This window comes from Lissotriton vulgaris, chromosome 1_2 (genome assembly GCF_964263255.1).
Source record: "Lissotriton vulgaris chromosome 1_2, aLisVul1.2, whole genome shotgun sequence".
NCBI classification, from domain to species: Eukaryota; Metazoa; Chordata; class Amphibia; order Caudata; family Salamandridae; genus Lissotriton; species Lissotriton vulgaris.
Window position 1 is genome coordinate 358,967,742 of NC_141686.1, and position 18,634 is coordinate 358,986,375.

Consider the following 18,634-nt stretch of genomic DNA (forward strand, 5'->3'; position numbering starts at 1 on the left):
AAATCTGCTTGTGGAGAAGCAGGCTAGTGATTTGATCGCAAGCAGAGCACAATAGCTTTGCTTCCCATGTGACGTGACTCAAACTGCGGCTCCAGGAGCTGCGCAGGGAAATAATCCTGTTTCAGCAATGAAGGCGTTGGCTGCCTCTTTACCAGCCGTACAAGTGAAACTGCTGACAAACTTCAGAAAATCCGAAGGTTAACCTAAGAATCAGAACAATACAGACCACAGGGAGAACCTTGGCCCTTGCCCCTCCTTGAGCACCTTAGACACAACCTGGGCCCTACATTGACTCTGCCTCTTTTGAAACAGGTCACCCACCTCAAGTGTGTCTGAGCCCTTGACTACAGCTCCTCATCCAATCGAGTCACTGCCACAACCTGGGCCCTACATTGACTCTGTCTCTTTTGAAACAGGTCACCCACCTCAAGTGTGTCTGAGCCCTTGACTACGGCTCCTCACCCAATCGAGTCACTGCCACAACCTGGGCCCTACATTGACTCTGCCTCTTTTGAAACAGGTCACCCACCTCAAGTGTGTCTGAGCCCTTGACTACAGCTCCTCATCCAATCGAGTCACTGCCACAACCTGGGCCCTACATTGACTCTGTCTCTTTTGAAACAGGTCACCCACCTCAAGTGTGTCTGAGCCCTTGACTACAGCTCCGTACCCAATCAAGTCACTGCCACAACCTGGGCCCTACATTGACTCTGCCTCTTTTGAAACAGGTCATCCACCTCAAGTGTGTCTGAGCCCTTGACTACAGCTCCTCATCCCAATCAAATCACTGCCACAGCCTGGGCCCTACATTGACTCTGCCTCTTTTAAAACAGGTCATCCACCTCAAGTGTTTCTGAGCCCTTGACTACAGCTCCTCATCCAATCGAGTCACTGCCACAACCTGGGCCCTACATTGACTCTGTCTCTTTTGAAACAGGTCACCCACCTCAAGTGTTTCTGAGCCCTCGACTACAGCTCCTCACCCAATCGAGTCACTGCCACAACCTGGGCCCTACATTGACTCTGTCTCTTTTGAAACAGGTCACCCACCTCAAGTGTTTCTGAGCCCTTGACTACAGCTCCTCATCCAATCGAGTCACTGCCACAACCTGGGCCCTACATTGACTCTGTCTCTTTTGAAACAGGTCACCCACCTCAAGTGTGTCTGAGCCCTTGACTACAGCTCCTCATCCCAATCGAGTCACTGCCACAACCTGCGCCCTACATTGACTCTGTCTCTTTTGAAACAGGTCACCCACCTCAAGTGTTTCTGAGCCCTTGACTACAGCTCCTTATCCCAATCGAGTCACTGCCACAACCTGGGCCCTACATTGACTATGTCTCTTTTGAAACAGGTCACCCACCTCAAGTGTGTCTGAGCCCTTGACTACAACTCCTCACCCCAATCGAGTCACTGCCACAACCTGGGCCCTACATTGACTCTGTCTCTTTTGAAACAGGTCACCCACCTCAAGTGTGTCTGAGCCCTTGACTACAGGTCCTCATCCAATCGAGTCACTGCCACAACCTGGGCCCTACATTGACTCTGTCTCTTTTGAAACAGGTCACCCACCTCAAGTGTGTCTGAGCCCTTGACTACAGCTCCTCATCCAATCGAGTCACTGCCACAACCTGGGCCCTACATTGACTCTGTCTCTTTTGAAACAGGTCATCCACCTCAAGTGTTTCTGAGCCTTGACTACAGCTCCTCATCCCAATCAAGTCACTGCCACAACCTGGGCCCTACATTGACTCTGTCTCTTTTGAAACAGGTCACCCACCTCAAGTGTGTCTGAGCCCTTGACTACAGCTCCTCATCCAATCGAGTCACTGCCACAACCTGGGCCCTACATTGACTCTGCCTCTTTTGAAACAGGTCACCCACCTCAAGTGTTTCTGAGCCCTTGACTACAGCTCCTCACCCAATCGAGTCACTGCCACAACCTGGGTCCTACATTGACTCTGTCTCTTTTGAAACAGGTCACCCACCTCAAGTGTTTCTGAGCCCTTGACTACAGCTCCTCATCCCAATCAAGTCAATGCCACAACCTGGGCCCTACATTGACTCTGTCTCTTTTGAAACAGGTCACCCACCTCAAGTGTGTCTGAGCCCTTGACTACAGCTCCTCATCCAATCGAGTCACTGCCACAAACTGGGCCCTACATTGACTCTGCCTCTTTTGAAACAGGTCATCCACCTCAAGTGTTTCTGAGCCCTTGACTACAGCTCCTCATCCAATCGAGTCACTGCCACAAACTGGGCCCTACATTGACTCTGTCTCTATTGAAACAGGTCACCCACCTCAAGTGTTTCTGAGCCCTTGACTACAGCTCCTCATCCCAATCGAGTCACTGCCATAACCTGGGCCCTACATTGACTCTGTATCTTTTGAAACAGGTCACCCACCTCAAGTGTGTCTGAGCCCTTGACTACAGCTCCGCACCCCATCGAGTCACTGCCACAACCTGGGCCCTACTTTGACTCTGTCTCTTTTGAAACAGGTCACCCACCTCAAGTGTGTCTGAGCCCTTGACTACAGGTCCTCATCCAATCGAGTCACTGCCACAACCTGGGCCCTACATTGACTCTGTCTCTTTTGAAACAGGTCACCCACCTCAAGTGTGTCTGAGCCCTTGACTACAGCTCCTCATCCAATCGAGTCACTGCCACAACCTGGGCCCTACATTGACTCTGTCTCTTTTGAAACAGGTCCTCCACCTCAAGTGTTTCTGAGCCTTGACTACAGCTCCTCATCCCAATCAAGTCACTGCCACAACCTGGGCCCTACATTGACTCTGTCTCTTTTGAAACAGGTCACCCACCTCAAGTGTTTCTGAGCCCTTGACTACAGCTCCTCATCCCAATCAAGTCAATGCCACAACCTGGGCCCTACATTGACTCTGTCTCTTTTGAAACAGGTCACCCACCTCAAGTGTGTCTGAGCCCTTGACTACAGCTCCTCATCCAATCGAGTCACTGCCACAACCTGGGCCCTACATTGACTCTGTCTCTTTTGAAACAGGTCACCCACTTCAAGTGTGTCTGAGCCCTTGACTACAGCTCCACACCCAATCGAGTCACTGCCACAACCTGGGCCCTACATTGACTCTGTCTCTTTTGAAACAGGTCACCCACCTCAAGTGTTTCTGAGCCCTTGACTACAGCTCCTCATCCCAATCGAGTCACTGCCACAACCTGGGCCCTACATGGACTCTGTCTCTTTTGAAACAGGTCACCCACCTCAAGTGTTTCTGAGCCCTCGACTACAGCTCCGCATCCAATCTATTCACTGCCACAACCTGGGCCCTACATTGACTCTGTCTCTTTTGAAACAGGTCATTCACCTCAAGTGTTTCTGAGCCCTTGACTACAGCTCCTCATCCCAATCGAGTCACTGCCTCAACCTGGCCCTACATTGACTCTGTCTCTTTTGAAACAGGTCATCCACCTCAAGTGTTTCTGAGCCCTTGACTACAGCTACGCACCCAATCGAGTCACTGCCACAACCTGGGCCCTACATTGACTCTGTCTCTTTTGAAACAGGTCACCCACCTCAAGTGTTTCTGAGCCCTTGACTACAGCTCCTCATCCAATCAAGTCACTGCCACAACCTGGGCCCTACATTGACTCTGTCTCTTTTGAAACAGGTCATCCACCTCAAGTGTGTCTGAGCCCCTGACTACAGCTCCTCATCCCAATCGAGTCACTGCCACAACCTGGGCCCTACATTGAGTCTGTCTCTTTTGAAACAGGTCACCCACCTCAAGTGTTTCTGAGCCCTTGACTACAGCTCCTTATCCCAATCGAGTCACTGCCACAACCTGGGCCCTACATTGACTCTGTCTCTTTTGAAACAGGTCACCCACCTCAAGTGTTTCTGAGCCCTTGACTACAGCTCTGCACCCAATCGAGTCACTGCCACAACCTGGCCCTACAGTGACTCTGTCTCTTTTGAAACAGATCGCCCACCTCAAGTGTGTCTGAGCCCTCGACTACAGCTCCGCACCCAATCGAGTCACTGCCACAACCTGGGCCCTACATTGACTCTGCCTCTTTTGAAACAGGTCATCCACCTCAAGTGTTTCTGGGCCCTTGACTACAGCTCCTCATCCAATCGAGTCACTGCCACAACCTGGGCCCTACATTGACTCTGTCTCTTTTGAAACAGGTCACCCACCTCAAGTGTTTCTGAGCCCTTGACTACAGCTCCTCATCCCAATCGAGTCACTGCCACAACCTGGGCCCTACATCGACTCTGTCTCTTTTGAAACAGGTCACCCACCTCAAGTGTTTATGAGCCCTTGACTACAACTCCTCATCCAATCGAGTCACTGCCTCAACCTGGGCCCTACATTGACTTTGTCTCTTTTGAAACAGGTCACCCACCTCAAGTGTGTCTGAGCCCTTGACTACAGCTCCTCACCCAATCGAGTCACTGCCTCAACCTGGGCCCTACATTCACTCTGCCTCTTTTGAAACAGGTCATCCACCTCAAGTGTTTCTGAGCCCTTGACTACAGCTCCTCATCCAATCGAGTCACTGCCACAACCTGGCCCTACATTGACTCTGTCTCTTTTGAAACAGGTCACCCACCTCAAGTGTTTCTGAGCCCTTGACTACAGCTCCTCACCCAATCGAGTCACTGCCACCACCTGGGCCCTACATTGACTCTGTCTCTTTTGAAACAGGTCACCCACCTCAAGTGTTTCTGAGCCCTTGACTACAGCTCCTCATCCAATCGAGTCACTGCCACAAACTGGGCCCTACATTGACTCTGTCTCTTTTGAAACAGGTCACCCACCTCAAGTGTGTCTGAGCCCTTGACTACAACTCCTCATCCAATCGAGTCACTGCCACAACCTGGCCCTACATTGACTGTCTCTTTTGAAACAGGTCACCCACCTCAAGTGTGTCTGAGCCCTTGACTATAGCTCCGCACCCAATCGTGTCACTGCCTCAACCTGGGCCCTACATTGACTCTGTCTCTATTGAAACAGGTCATCCACCTCAAGTGTTTCTGAGCCTTTGACTACAGCTCCGCATCCAATCGAGTCACTGCCACAACCTGGGCCCTACATTGACTCTGTCTCTATTGAAACAGGTTACCCACCTCAAGTGTTTCTGAGCCCTTGACTACAGCTCCGCATCCAATCGAGTCACTGCTACAACCGGGGCCCTACATTGACTCTGCCTCTTTTGAAACAGGTCACCCACCTCAAGTGTGTCTGAGCCCTTGACTACAGCTCCGCACCCAATCGAGTCACTGCCACAACCTGGGCCCTACATTGACTCTGTCTCTTTTGAAACAGGTCACCCACCTCAAGTGTTTCTGGGCCCTTGACTACAGCTCCTCATCCAATCGAGTCACTGCCACAACCTGGGCCCTATATTCACTCTGTCTCTTTTGAAACAGGTCACCCACCTCAAGTGTTTCTGAGCCCTTGACTACAGCTCCGCACCCAATCGAGTCACTGCCACAACCTGGGCCCTACATTGACTCTGTCTCTTTTGAAACAGGTCACCCACCTCAAGTGTTTCTGAGCCCTTGACTACAGCTCCTCATCCCAATCGAGTCACTGCCTCAACCTGGGCCCTACATTGACTCTGTCTCTTTTGAAACAGGTCACCCACCTCAAGTGTTTCTGAGCCCTTGACTACAGCTCCTCATCCAATCGAGTCACTGCCACAACCTGGGCCCTACATTGACTCTGTCTCTTTTGAAACAGGTCACCCACCTCAAGTGTTTCTGAGCCCTTGACTACAGCTCCTCATCCAATCGAGTCACTGCCACAACCTGTGGCTTCAACTCTGCTCCCCCCGAGGGGATCGTCATTAATAGACATGAGCACTGAACTGACCAACCCACGCGTGGGATCCACAGGGAAACATCATTAACAACGCGGACAGTACACCGCGATGCTGTAACATCGTGGTCGTTAACAACGACCACGATGTTACCACGCTATGCCATTACAACGCAAGTCTTTACATCGACTTGCGCTAGATGGCGTACTAACATTGGAAATAGTGTAGTTTACTATCCCAACACCTTCCCTACTGATAAGTGGACTGGAGTTGGAATAGTAAATTACACGTTTATAATGTTAGCACGCCACCTAGCGCAAGTCGATGTAAAGACTTGCGTTGTAAAGTCATAGCGTGGTAACATCGCAGTCGTTGTAACGACCGCGATGTAACAGCACCCGTTGTAATAACATGCGTTGTAACATCATACATCTGATCCACAAGCAATTCTTACAAAACACAAACGAGAAATCAATTTACGCTTTTATTTTGGAAAACACCAAAGAAGAAGAAAAGTTTTAGAGCAACCTTTGAAGTGCTATATTGGCCAATTTTCAGCTATTTACCGAAAAATAATTCTTAGGTACTCACTAGGTATACAAACCGTTTTTAAAGGAAGGATAAAAAAACAGGTACAATGTTGACTAATAGTCTCAAGACTGAGAAGCTAGTAAAACTCTGCTGCTCCTTGAAGGCGTAGGATACCTCCAGCATCCCATCATGCCCTGTAGATTGCAGGTGGGCCACTAGTTTGTTTTCCAGCTCCTGCTGCAAGAAACCTGGAGCACTGAGCTTCACCTTTTAGATGTTTTATTATTTCTTAACCGTGCAAATCTTTGAAAAATGTGTTCACTCATTGTCTTTCAATACAGGCAGCACATTTTGTTCTGTTTTTTGCCGGAAAAAATATTTTTTCTTCAGAAAATGTTTTTTTAACTGTGGGATAAATGAGGCTCAAACACACCCTTGTGCAGTTTGTATTGTTCGCCTTCCTTCTTAAAGAATTCTGTAAGATTTCAATGAGGCCTTTCAAAGACCCAGAGAAGATACAACTGAAGGGAATTCCTGGATGATCCACAGAGGCTCAAAGAGGCAGAATCGGAAAGATCTGATGGGCATGGACAGGGCGCTTCTTCTACCTCCACTCCTTCCTCTGTTGCCGCGGTTTGCCTATGGGGGATATCCAATGAAAGGTCCCTGTTAGAAATGGGATTTCTGGTCGGCTCGGCTATGTACCTAAGCCAGGAACCCCCCCCCCACTCTAGTCAGCTTAAGCCAGATACACAATGAAGATAACCTGTGCTCACCCTCTGGTGACTTGGCGCAGAGCAGGCAGGCTTATCATCCAAAGCAATGAGTAAAGTATTTGTGCAACACACACACTCACACACAACCACACACACAACCACACACACAACCACACACAACCACACACACACAAGCACCCACAAAACCACACCCACAACCACACACACAACCACACAACCACCACCACACACACACCACACACAACCACACACACAACCACACACATACACCCACACACACAACCACACATACAACCACACATACAACCACACATACAACCACACACAAACACACACACAATCACACACAACCACAAACAACCACAAACACAACACACACACACAACCACACACACAACCACACATAACCACACACACAACCACAAAACCACAACCACACAGACAACCACACACACACAACCACACACACAACCACACCATCAGTGCACACTTTCACCAGGCACAGACACCATCAGTCGTCAGTGCACGCTTTCACCGGGCACAAACACCACCAGCCGCCAGTGCACGCTTTCACCAGGCACACACACACCACCAGCCGGCAGTGCAAGCTTTCAGCAGGCACACACACCACCAGCCGGCAGTGCACACTTCCACCAGGCATACCCCACCAGCCGGCTTTGCACACTTCCACCAGGCGCACACACACACCACCAGCCGTCAGTGCACACTTTCACTGGGTACACACACACACCCCAAGCCGTCAGTGCATGCTTTCACCAGGCACACACCACCAGCCGTCTATGCACGCTTCCACTAGGCACACACACCACAAGCCGACAGTGCACGCTTCCACCAGGCACACACACCACCAGCCGGCAGTGCACACTTCCACCAGGCACACACCACCAGCCGGCAGTGCACACTTCCACCAGGCACACACACACCACCAGCCGTCAGTGCACGCTTTCACCAGGTACACACACACCACCAGCCGTCAGTGCATGCTTTCACCAGGCACACACCACCAGCCGTCAGTGCACGCTTCCACCAGGCACACACCACCAGCCAGCAGTGCACACTTCCACCAGGCACACACCCACCTCCAGCCATCAGTGCATGCTTTCACCAGGCACACACACACCACCAGCTGTCAGTGCACCCTCTCACCAGGAACACACACCACCAGCCGGCAGTGCACGCTTCCACCAGGCACATACACCACCAGCCGGCATTGCACACTTCCACCAGGCACACACCACCAGTCGACAGTGCACACTTACACCAGGCACACACACTACCAGCCGTCAGTGCATGCTTTCACCAGGCACACACACACCACCAGCCGTCAGTGCATGCTTTCACCAGGCACACAACACCAGCCGTCAGTGCACGCTTCCACCAGGCACACACATCACCAGCCGGCAGTGAACACTTCCACCAGACACACAGCCATCAGTGCACACATCAATTGTTAACGCATCCACAATTAACTATTGTAGCAATCGCAGTATGGCGCACTTTACGTTTAAACATATTCATCTAAAGCGCAGCATGCCACCATTGCTACAAAAATAAATACACATTGTAGGAGAGTAGGGTCTGCTTCCTATGGTCACCCCCACTTTTTGCTTTTGATTCACTGGTTTTCGACTTAGATGTGGCTGTGGGCCTGCTAATCAAACCCACAGCCCAGATGCACTCTCTCTAAATTCACACCATGTACCCTAGGTACATCCACAATTGGGAATTGATTCACCTTGTCAGCCCCTGTAGAAGTGTACCCTAGGTACTCAGGGCATAGGTATAACCAAGGCCTACCAGGGGCTGCAGCATGTATTATGCCACCCCTGGCTGGCCACTCAAACTGACATAACTGGCTGATCACTCAGCTGGGGCAAGGTCGTGTAATCACCCCTTGCTTAGGTATAGTATTCCTATATCTACCCTTATATATAGACACACAGTAACCTATAAATCACTCCTATGGCAAGCCTTAACAATCCTGGAGGCAGAGTGCTTGGTTATGTGTGAGATGGTGCTCTAGCATGAGCTGAGCCTGTCTGCAGCTTGCGGAACCATGCCCTTATAGCTGTTCTATGATATGGCCATACCATATACTCTTAAGTGCATTATGAACCTCGCGGTTAAATGCTAACTTTGGTTTGGCTTTATCCAAACATGTCGTGTAAGGTGTCATACGCTTTGGAATACTACCCCCTCGCCAATTCTGGCGATGGGGGTAGCATTCCACCCTTCTAGAGGGAGAAGACATGTTGTTGCTGACTATCCCGGTTAAAGTTAACAAGAGCCCCAGCGTCACAAAATGGACGCTGCTGCCACAGACACAAGTCTGACCTCCTGCTGCTGGGAGTCCTTACAGTCACGGAGGTTTGGACAATAGGTTTCCTGCTTGGAGAGGTGCGAGCACCACCCCAGACAGGACTTTGTGTATTGGAACAGTGAGGGCTGAATAGAATGAGACCCTACTTGGGGCACACTAGGTGCTCCATGCATACCCCAGTTCAAACCAGTTGCTGGGGCACTCCAGCCCAAGCTCTGGCACGAAACTGGACAAAGGGAAAGGGGTGTAACCACCCCCCTTCCTGGTCCCTCCCATAGGAGGGACCTAGAAAGTAATCCAGCCCCTTTTAATTGTATAAAGGTAGGAGCTGAGTCCTGAGACTTTAGATTAATCCTGGAATCGAAACTTGACACAAAACTCTGGACCTTCGATGTTCTGCTGAAGCTGAAGACTGAAGAATCTCCCTTGTGGCCAAGGAGTGACCACCCTGGGCAAACAGGCACCATCCAGCAAATCAACGGTTTGCTTTGTCGACACTCCCGCCGGGATCCGAGCACAGAGCCTGACAAGACCCAGACTTCCAGACCTCTCTGACCCTCTCATCACGTCTGCAGCATAGCTGAGATCTGTGGAGGCGACGAGACACGCGGGACCCGACATCTTGAAAAGCCTGTAACTTGCTTACTGCAGCTCCTGAGGTATCCTCGAAGCTGTGCACTGGGGATTGAGAAGCCCCGAATCCGAGCTCCACCTGCACCGAAGATCAGCCCTCCACACTCCACGAGTTCTGCGTGGGGCCCTTCTGCTTGTGTTCTGCTCAACGCGGTGTCCGGTTGCTGGCCCGTTGGCTAGTAGCCTCTTTAACGACAAACCTTTTGAACCAACTCAACTCAAAATGGTTGCTCCAGACTGGCCCGTGCCTCCCTGCAAAGGTGAGGCACCTCAGACCTTGCTGGTCTGCACCAGATGCCTTCTTCGAATCCTGTGTGGGTTGCCTTTGCCAAGGCTTGTTGACTCCAATCCGGCAGTTGACCCCTCCATCTGCAAGGGCCTTCGTGGGACAGCTCGCCTCCAGCACCTGGTCATCCTCGACGTCTCCTGGTCCGCGTGGCTGAAGAGACAAGCTTCAAGACAGCACCTAATTGCTCCTCGAAGTCGTCTGGTTGCATCCTGGTTCCACCCGGTCACTGGCTAGTGACCCAGACTCTGTCCCCTCTGCTTTCAGGTCCTCTTTATCCTCAATCCACCCTTGGATCCACCCAGACATCTTCCGCCTGGTCGCCTGCAGCATCTTTCTTCACAGGCTTCATAGACTTCTACGGGAAACCCGACACATCTTCACACCTATGCACCGCCGTCCGTGGGTGAGGTAACGCGAGTACTTCAGTGCTCCCAAGGGTATTGACTATCCAAGTGTCTAGGTTTTTAGTTGTTTCCTCCTAGCTAATCCGGAAGTGTCCTAAATCCTTCTTTATCTAACTTCTAAGTTCCCATTGACTTTACATTGACTCTCGCGTGTGTGTAAAGACACTGCACGCGCCGCCTGTGGGCCTCCTACTTCTAAACTAAGGGTTCAGGTAGTGTAGCCCCAGCGATTTACTAGGCCCTAGGCCTTTCCTTTTCTCGTGACGGGGTACTTATACCACTTTCTTAATATATGGTTTGCTTCGCCCCTAGGGCCGAACTGTAAATTGTGCAACTTAACGTATCCTGATTAAGTAACTTGTTATGTGCTTTGGCCTCTGATCTCATAAAGAGTTCAGAGGAGTGTGTTAGTAAATAAATACATATATATTTTATATATATATCATGTGTGGTGTCCTTTCTTTTGATATTAAAGGGGTCACGTATGGTAAAACAGCTGGCTTTACACGCCCTCACGAGTCTTTTAGCCTAAGGCTGTTCTGTCCACACTACCTCTAGGATAGCTGGTCTATAAGGTTGACTTACAACCATCACCATAAGGGTTGTTTGGACTGGTGCAAGGTGTTCACATATACCAAGCCAACTTCTCAGACACATTTGTTTGGCTTACAATTGATAGACTTTTGTTGCAAGTGGTGTTGCAATATTAAGCAATGCCAATAGCTCAAACTTAATTAATGTGAGACCCATTGCATTGTAAATGCTTATTAAATGCAGATGGCGGCTTCGGACGAGTCCCCTTGAACTCTGGGGAGTCAATTGCCTTAAAGCTGGCTTTAGAAGGTGAAGGGTTGGAAAGGAGAAGGGATTATTTTATTCGAGGGGAAGGGAGAAATGAAAGGTCATTAATATTAAATAGTTTGGACAAAAGGAGATGGTACGAGTAAATAGGAATGGTTGGCATATATGCCTGGTGCAGCAGTTAAACATTCCAGTGCATTCATCCTGCGTTAACTACATTTCGCAAACAAGGAATTAACATTCCGTGCCCCGTGAATTCCGCTTCCACCCCATTGGTTTCGCTAACTAATCACCATTGGTTTCTACTCGATGTAAGTGTCTTCATGACACTGGGGGCATCTGATAATTTAAAATTGATTCCCTCCACCCCCAGGACTATGACACCCGCGCTCAGGGTCGATTTCACCGAGCCCTTCATGCAGATGTTGGCACCTGGAGTGGCTGATGGTGGGGCCCTTCTAGACCACCTGCCAGGGAGCTAGCACTGAGCGGGCGGGTCAGCTGGGAGGTGGAGGAGGGGGCATGGTCTTACCCAGTCTCCTCTCTTCCTTCTGTACAGGTGGGTGACTCCGGAGACCTTCTCCAGAAGCGACAGCAACCACTACCACGTGCACCTGTGCACAGTGCGCCTGTGTACACCTATCGTCAACTGTACAATGTGTCATCCGTGCACCTATAATCAACTGTACAGCGCTAAGAAGCAGACCAGGACGCACAGCTCAGCTCTGAAGCCTGCACTGTGCAGAAAGAGCGACCAGGCACCGTGTGGACGGCTCAGTCCACAGTGCAATATGTCATCCGTGCACCTATCATCAACTGTACAGTGCTTAGAAGCAGACCAGGACGCACAGATCAGCTCTGAAGCCTGAACTGTGCAGAAAGAGTGACCAGGCACCGTGTGGAGGGCTCAGTCCATAGTGCAATGTGTCATCCGTGCACCTTTCATCAACTGTACAGCGCTTAGAAGCAGACCAGGGCGCACAGCTCAGCTCTGAAGCCTGCAGCTCTGCAGAAAGAGCGACCAGGAACCGTGTGGACGGCTCAGTCCACAGTGCCATGTGTCATCCGTGCCACTGGGCACCACTCAGGAGACAGGATGGCCGCCCAGTGAGGTGTGGGCAGCATCGCTGCAGGACAGGGCCCAGGCGCGTTGCAAGCACACGCTCTGTCCACATGTCCCCGAGTCCTCGCCTGCAGTGCCCTGTTAGGAGCAGTTGGAGGGCCATTATATTTTGCAATGAGTGCATGCACTGTTAATAAGCCTTTATTGCTATCTCTGTACAGAATTTCTTTTTCACTGTTTTGTCTTCATTGTTAATATCGTCTAAATGTCAGCACTGTGTTGTTAGATGAATATTTTAGCATAGGTCATACATTATGATGACTATATTTTAGCGAGGTCTGATGTTTTTTGTTTGTATGTATGTGTATAGTGCAATAATGAATGTTGAATTCAGTTATTATGTCATAGTCAAACTGTTTTATTTTATTTTTATTAGGGATTTACAATATTAACTTTCTACTGTCCTGATGATGGTCTTGAAGAGTTGCTCATAAAGACCGAAACGTCGACTCTCAGCTTTATCCAAAGGAGAATTCTTTAAATCTTTATTTTGGATAGGCGGCTTACAGGCTTTACAGAGATTTTGATTTGTTTTCTGATATTTATCCTGTATTCCTGTTTTGCACATTTTTTCTGCATTGTATTTTTCCCTTTATGATCTAATTTTGATAAAATTCACTTTTTTGCCTATACACACGTCTATTCGTTTTTGTCTTAACGTCAAGTGTTGGTATGTCTAGTCAGTTTTAAGCATATGAATGTTTATTTAAGCTATTGAAATTAATTTCACCCAGGATAATCAAGTTACCTGTATTGAACTCAGTTACATAATTAAGTCAATTTAATTAGTATAACAAACTCCTTTGGAGGCAACTTTACCCATTCTGTTAGGAGCATAGCAGAGCCTGGGACTATGGGGTCCTCTGGAAGCCATGGAGAGGGGTGCACTCCTGGGACTATGGGGGCCTCTGGAAGCCATAGAGAGGGGTACACTCCTGGGACTATCGGGGCCTCTGGAAGCCATAGAGAGGGGTGCACTCCTGGGACTATGGGGCCCTCTGGAAGCCACAGAGAGGGGTCCACTCCTGGGACTATGGGGCCCTCTGGAAGCCACAGAGAGGGGTACACTCCTGGGACTATGGGGGCCTCTGGAAGCCATAGAGAGGGGTGCACTCCTGGGACTATGGGGGCCTCTGGAAGCCACAGAGAGGGGTCCACTCCTGGGACTATGGGGGCCTCTGGAAGCCACAGAGAGGGGTCCACTCCTGGGACTATGGGGGCCTCTGCAAGCCATAGAGAGGGGTCCACTCCTGGGACTATGGGGCCTCTGGAAGCCACAGAGAAGGGTGCACTCCTGGGACTATGGGGGCCTCTGGAAGCCACAGAGAGGGGTGCACTCCTGGGACTATGGGGGCCTCTGGAAGCCATAGAGAGGGGTGCACTCCAGGGACTATGGGGGCCTCTGGAAGCCATGGAGAGGGGTCCACTCCTGGGACTATGGGAGCCTCTGGAAGCCATAGAGAGGGGTCCACTCCTGGGACTATGGGGGCCTCTGGAAGCCATAGAGAGGGGTCCACTCCTGGGACTATGGGGTCCTCTGGAAGCCACAGAGAGGGGTCCACTCCTGGGACTATGGGGGCCTCTGGAAGCCATAAAGAGGGGTCCACTCCTGGGACTATGGGGCCCTCTGGAAGCCACAGAGAGGGGTCCACTCCTGGGACTATGGGGGCCTCTGGAAGCCATAGAGAGGGGTCCACTCCTGGGACTATGGGGGCCTCTGGAAGCCATAGAGAGGGGTGCACTCCTGGGACTATGGGGGCCTCTGGAAGCCACAGAGAGGGGTCCACTCCTGGGACTATGGGGGCCTCTGGAAGCCATAGAGAGGGGTGCACTCCTGGGACTATGGGGGCCTCTGGAAGCCACAGAGAGGGGTCCACTCCTGGGACTATGGGGCCTCTGGAAGCCACAGAGAGGTGTCCACTCCTGGGAATATGGGGGCCTCTGGAAGCCACAGAGAGGGGTGAACTCCTGGGACTATGTGGGCCTCTGGAAGCCATAGAGAGGGGTCCACTCCTGGGACTATGGGGGCCTCTGGAAGCCATAGAGAGGGGTGAACTCCTGGGACTATGAGGGCCTCTGGAAGCCATAGAGAGGGGTGAACTCCTGGGACTATGAGGGCCTCTGGAAGCCATAGAGAGGGGTGCACTCCTGGGACTATGGGGGCCTCTGGAAGCCATAGAGAGGGGTACACTCCTGGGGCTATGGGGGCCTCTGGAAGCCACAGAGAGGGGTACACTCCTGGGGCTATGGGGCCTCTGGAAGCCATAGAGAGGGGTCCACTCCTGGGACTATGGGGCCTCTGGAAGCCATAGAGAGGGGTCCACTCCTGGGACTATGGGGCCTCTGGAAGCCATAGAGAGGGGTCCACTCCTGGGACTATGGGGCCTCTGGAAGCCATAGAGAGGGGTCCACTCCTGGGACTATGGGGGCCTCTGGAAGCCATAGAGAGGGGTCCACTCCTGGGACTATGGGGGCCTCTGGAAGCCACATAGAGGGGTCCACTCCTGGGACTATGGGGGCCTCTGGAAGCCACAGAGAGGGGTCCACTCCTGGGACTATGGGGCCTCTGGAAGCCATAGAGAGGGGTCCACTCCTGGGACTATGGGGGCCTCTGGAAGCCACTGGGACTATGGGGCCTCTGGAAGCCATAGAGAGGGGTCCACTCCTGGGACTATGGGGCCTCTGGAAGCCATAGAGAGGGGTGCACTCCTGGGACTATGGGGCCTCTGGAAGCCATAGAGAGGGGTGCACTCCTGGGACTATGGGGGCCTCTGGAAGCCATAGAGAGGGGTCCACTCCTGGGACTATGGGGGCCTCTGGAAGCCATAGAGAGGGGTGCACTCCTGGGACTATGGGGCCTCTGGAAGCCACAGAGAGGGGTGCACTCCTGGGACTATGGGGGCCTCTGGAAGCCATAGAGAGGGGTGCACTCCTGGGACTATGGGGGCCTCTGGAAGCCATAGAGAGGGGTCCACTCCTGGGACTATGGGGCCCTCTGGAAGCCATACAGAGGGGTACACTCCTGGGGCTATGGGAGCCTCTGGAAGCCATAGAGAGCGGTGCACTCCTGGGACTATGGGAGCCTCTGGAAGCCATAGAGAGGGGTGCACTCCTGGGACTATGGGGGCCTCTGGAAGCCACAGAGAGGGGTGCACTCCTGGGACTATGGGGGCCTCTGGAAGCCACAGAGAGGGGTTCACTCCTGGGACTATGGGGGCCTCTGGAAGCCACAGAGAGGGGTGCACTCCTGGGACTATGGGGGCCTCTGGAAGCCACAGAGAGGGGTCCACTCCTGGGACTATGGGGGCCTCTGGAAGCCATAGAGAGGGGTGCACTCCTGGGACTATGGGGGCCTCTGGAAGCCACAGAGAGGGGTCCACTCCTGGGACTATGGGGGCCTCTGGAAGCCATAGAGAGGGGTGCACTCCTGGGACTATGGGGCCCTCTGGAAGCCACAGACAGGGGTCCACTCCTGGGACTATGGGGGCCTCTGGAAGCCATAGAGAGGGGTGCACTCCTGGGACTATGGGGGCCTCTGGAAGCCACAGAGAGGGGTACACTCCTGGGACTATGGGGGCCTCTGGAAGCCATAGAGAGGGGTCCACTCCTGGGACTATGGGGGCCTCTGGAAGCCATAGAGAGGGGTGCACTCCTGGGACTATGGGGGCCTCTGGAAGCCATAGGGAGGGGTGCACTCCTGGGACTATGGGGGCCTCTGGAAGCCATAGGGAGGGGTGCACTCCTGGGACTATTGGGGCCTCTGGAAGCCATAGAGAGGGGTCCACTCCTGGGACTATGGGGGCCTCTGGAAGCCACAGAGAGGGGTACGCTCCTGGGACTATGGGGGCCTCTGGAAGCCATAGAGAGGGGTGCACTCCTGGGACTATGGGGGCCTCTGGAAGCCATAGAGAGGGGTCCACTCCTGGGACTATGGGGGCCTCTGGAAGCCATAGAGAGGGGTGCACTCCTGGGACTATGGGGGCCTCTGGAAGCCATAGAGAGGGGTACACTCCTGGGACTATGGGGGCCTCTGGAAGCCATAGAGAGGGGTCCACTCCTGGGACTATGGGGGCCTCTGGAAGCCATAGAGAGCAGTGCACTCCTGGGACTATGGGGGCCTCTGGAAGCCACAGAGAGGGGTGCACTCCTGGGACTATGGGGGCCTCTGGAAGCCATAGAGAGGGGTCCACTCCTGGGACTATGGGGGCCTCTGGAAGCCATAGAGAGCGGTGCACTCCTGGGACTATGGGGCCTCTGGAAGCCATAGAGAGCGGTGCACTCCTGGGACTATGGGGCCTCTGGAAGCCATAGAGAGGGGTACACTCCTGGGACTATGGGGGCCTCTGGAAGCCACAGAGAGGGGTGCACTACTGGGACTATGGGGGCCTCTGGAAGCCATAGAGAGGGGTGCACTCCTGGGACTATGGGGGCCTCTGGAAGCCACAGAGAGGGGTCCACTCCTGGGACTATGGGGGCCTCTGGAAGCCACAGAGAGGGGTCCACTCCTGGGACTATCGGGGCCTCTGGAAGCCATAGAGAGGGGTACACTCCTGGGACTATGGGGGCCTCTGGAAGCCACAGAGAGGGGTCCACTCCTGGGACTATCGGGGCCTCTGGAAGCCATAGAGAGGGGTACACTCCTGGGGCTATGGGGGCCTCTGGAAGCCACAGAGAGGGGTACACTCCTGGGGCTATGGGGGCCTCTGGAAGCCACAGAGAGGGGTGCACTCCTGGGACTGGGGGGCCTCTGGAAGCCATAGAGAGGGGTCCACTCCTGGGACTATGGGGGCCTCTGGAAGCCATAGAGAGCGGTATACTGCCCAAGCGGCGTCTATGCTTCTCTTTCAAGTACTGATTGACCTTGTGATAATCCATACGCAACAGATTGACTTCCATGGAGGTGATGTCTATTTTGTGTTCTAACATTTGCCGGGACTTCTCCATGGCGATGAGAGTGTGTGTCCTCGTGGGCTCGGGGGTCTCGGAAGGCAGACTTTACCTATCCTCCGCCCAGCATGTGGTCCAAATAATGGCCCTGGTATATTGCTCCATCCATGTCTTCTTTTTTTTTAATTTTTTTATTAAAGTTTTTTTTGTCAGCACTTAGAGCACACAATACAATTTACATACGTCAGCAACTATATATACAGAGAGCAAAACAAAGCAGAACTGCCAGCACTAATAAATAAAAGCACAGACTTAAAAAAATAATATCTTAGACAATTATATACATTCCTAATTACATAACATTCCTAGAATCCAAGCCACGTAGTTATAGGTTGCCAAATTCGACAGCCTTGCCTTTTTTCCCGTCGACCCTTAGTTCTATACAATGCCACCTCGAGATGAAATATTACAAGTAACTTTTTTTGCCAATTGACCAAAGATGGAGGATTAGCATCGAGCCATTGCGAAGTTATACACTGCCGATACAGAGCCATGCATATGAATATCATCCCCTCCTCATCAACCGCTCGCCCATTGCATTGCCATCCAAAAATTGCCAAAGATGCACTTATTTGTACTGGGATTCCCAAACTGCACTGCATAAAAGTCTGTATTTCCCTTATAAAGTCTTTAAGTTTAGGACAATTGAAAAACATATGGAGCGAGTCAGCAGCATATTGGCCACAACGGCTACAACTAGTTCCTTTACCTGTGTTCCATTTAGCCAGTTTCCCCGGGGTGTAATAAAGTTCAAAAATTGCCATGAAGTGCTGGCTTTTCAGCGGGCCATTAATCAAAACATTACGTGAAATTTCAATACTTCTCGTCAAAATAACCCCTTCAGAGCCCAGTTTAATGGCCCATTTTGCCTCCTGAAGCTGTAAATCATCTTTAACCTCGCTCAAAAATAACTGATACAAAAGACCCATTTTGCCTCGTGCTTTAAGTAGCTCCATGATCTCAATTTTCCGTAAAATAATTGCATTTTGAGCTTTTCTCCCCTCACAATAGCTGCGCAGCTG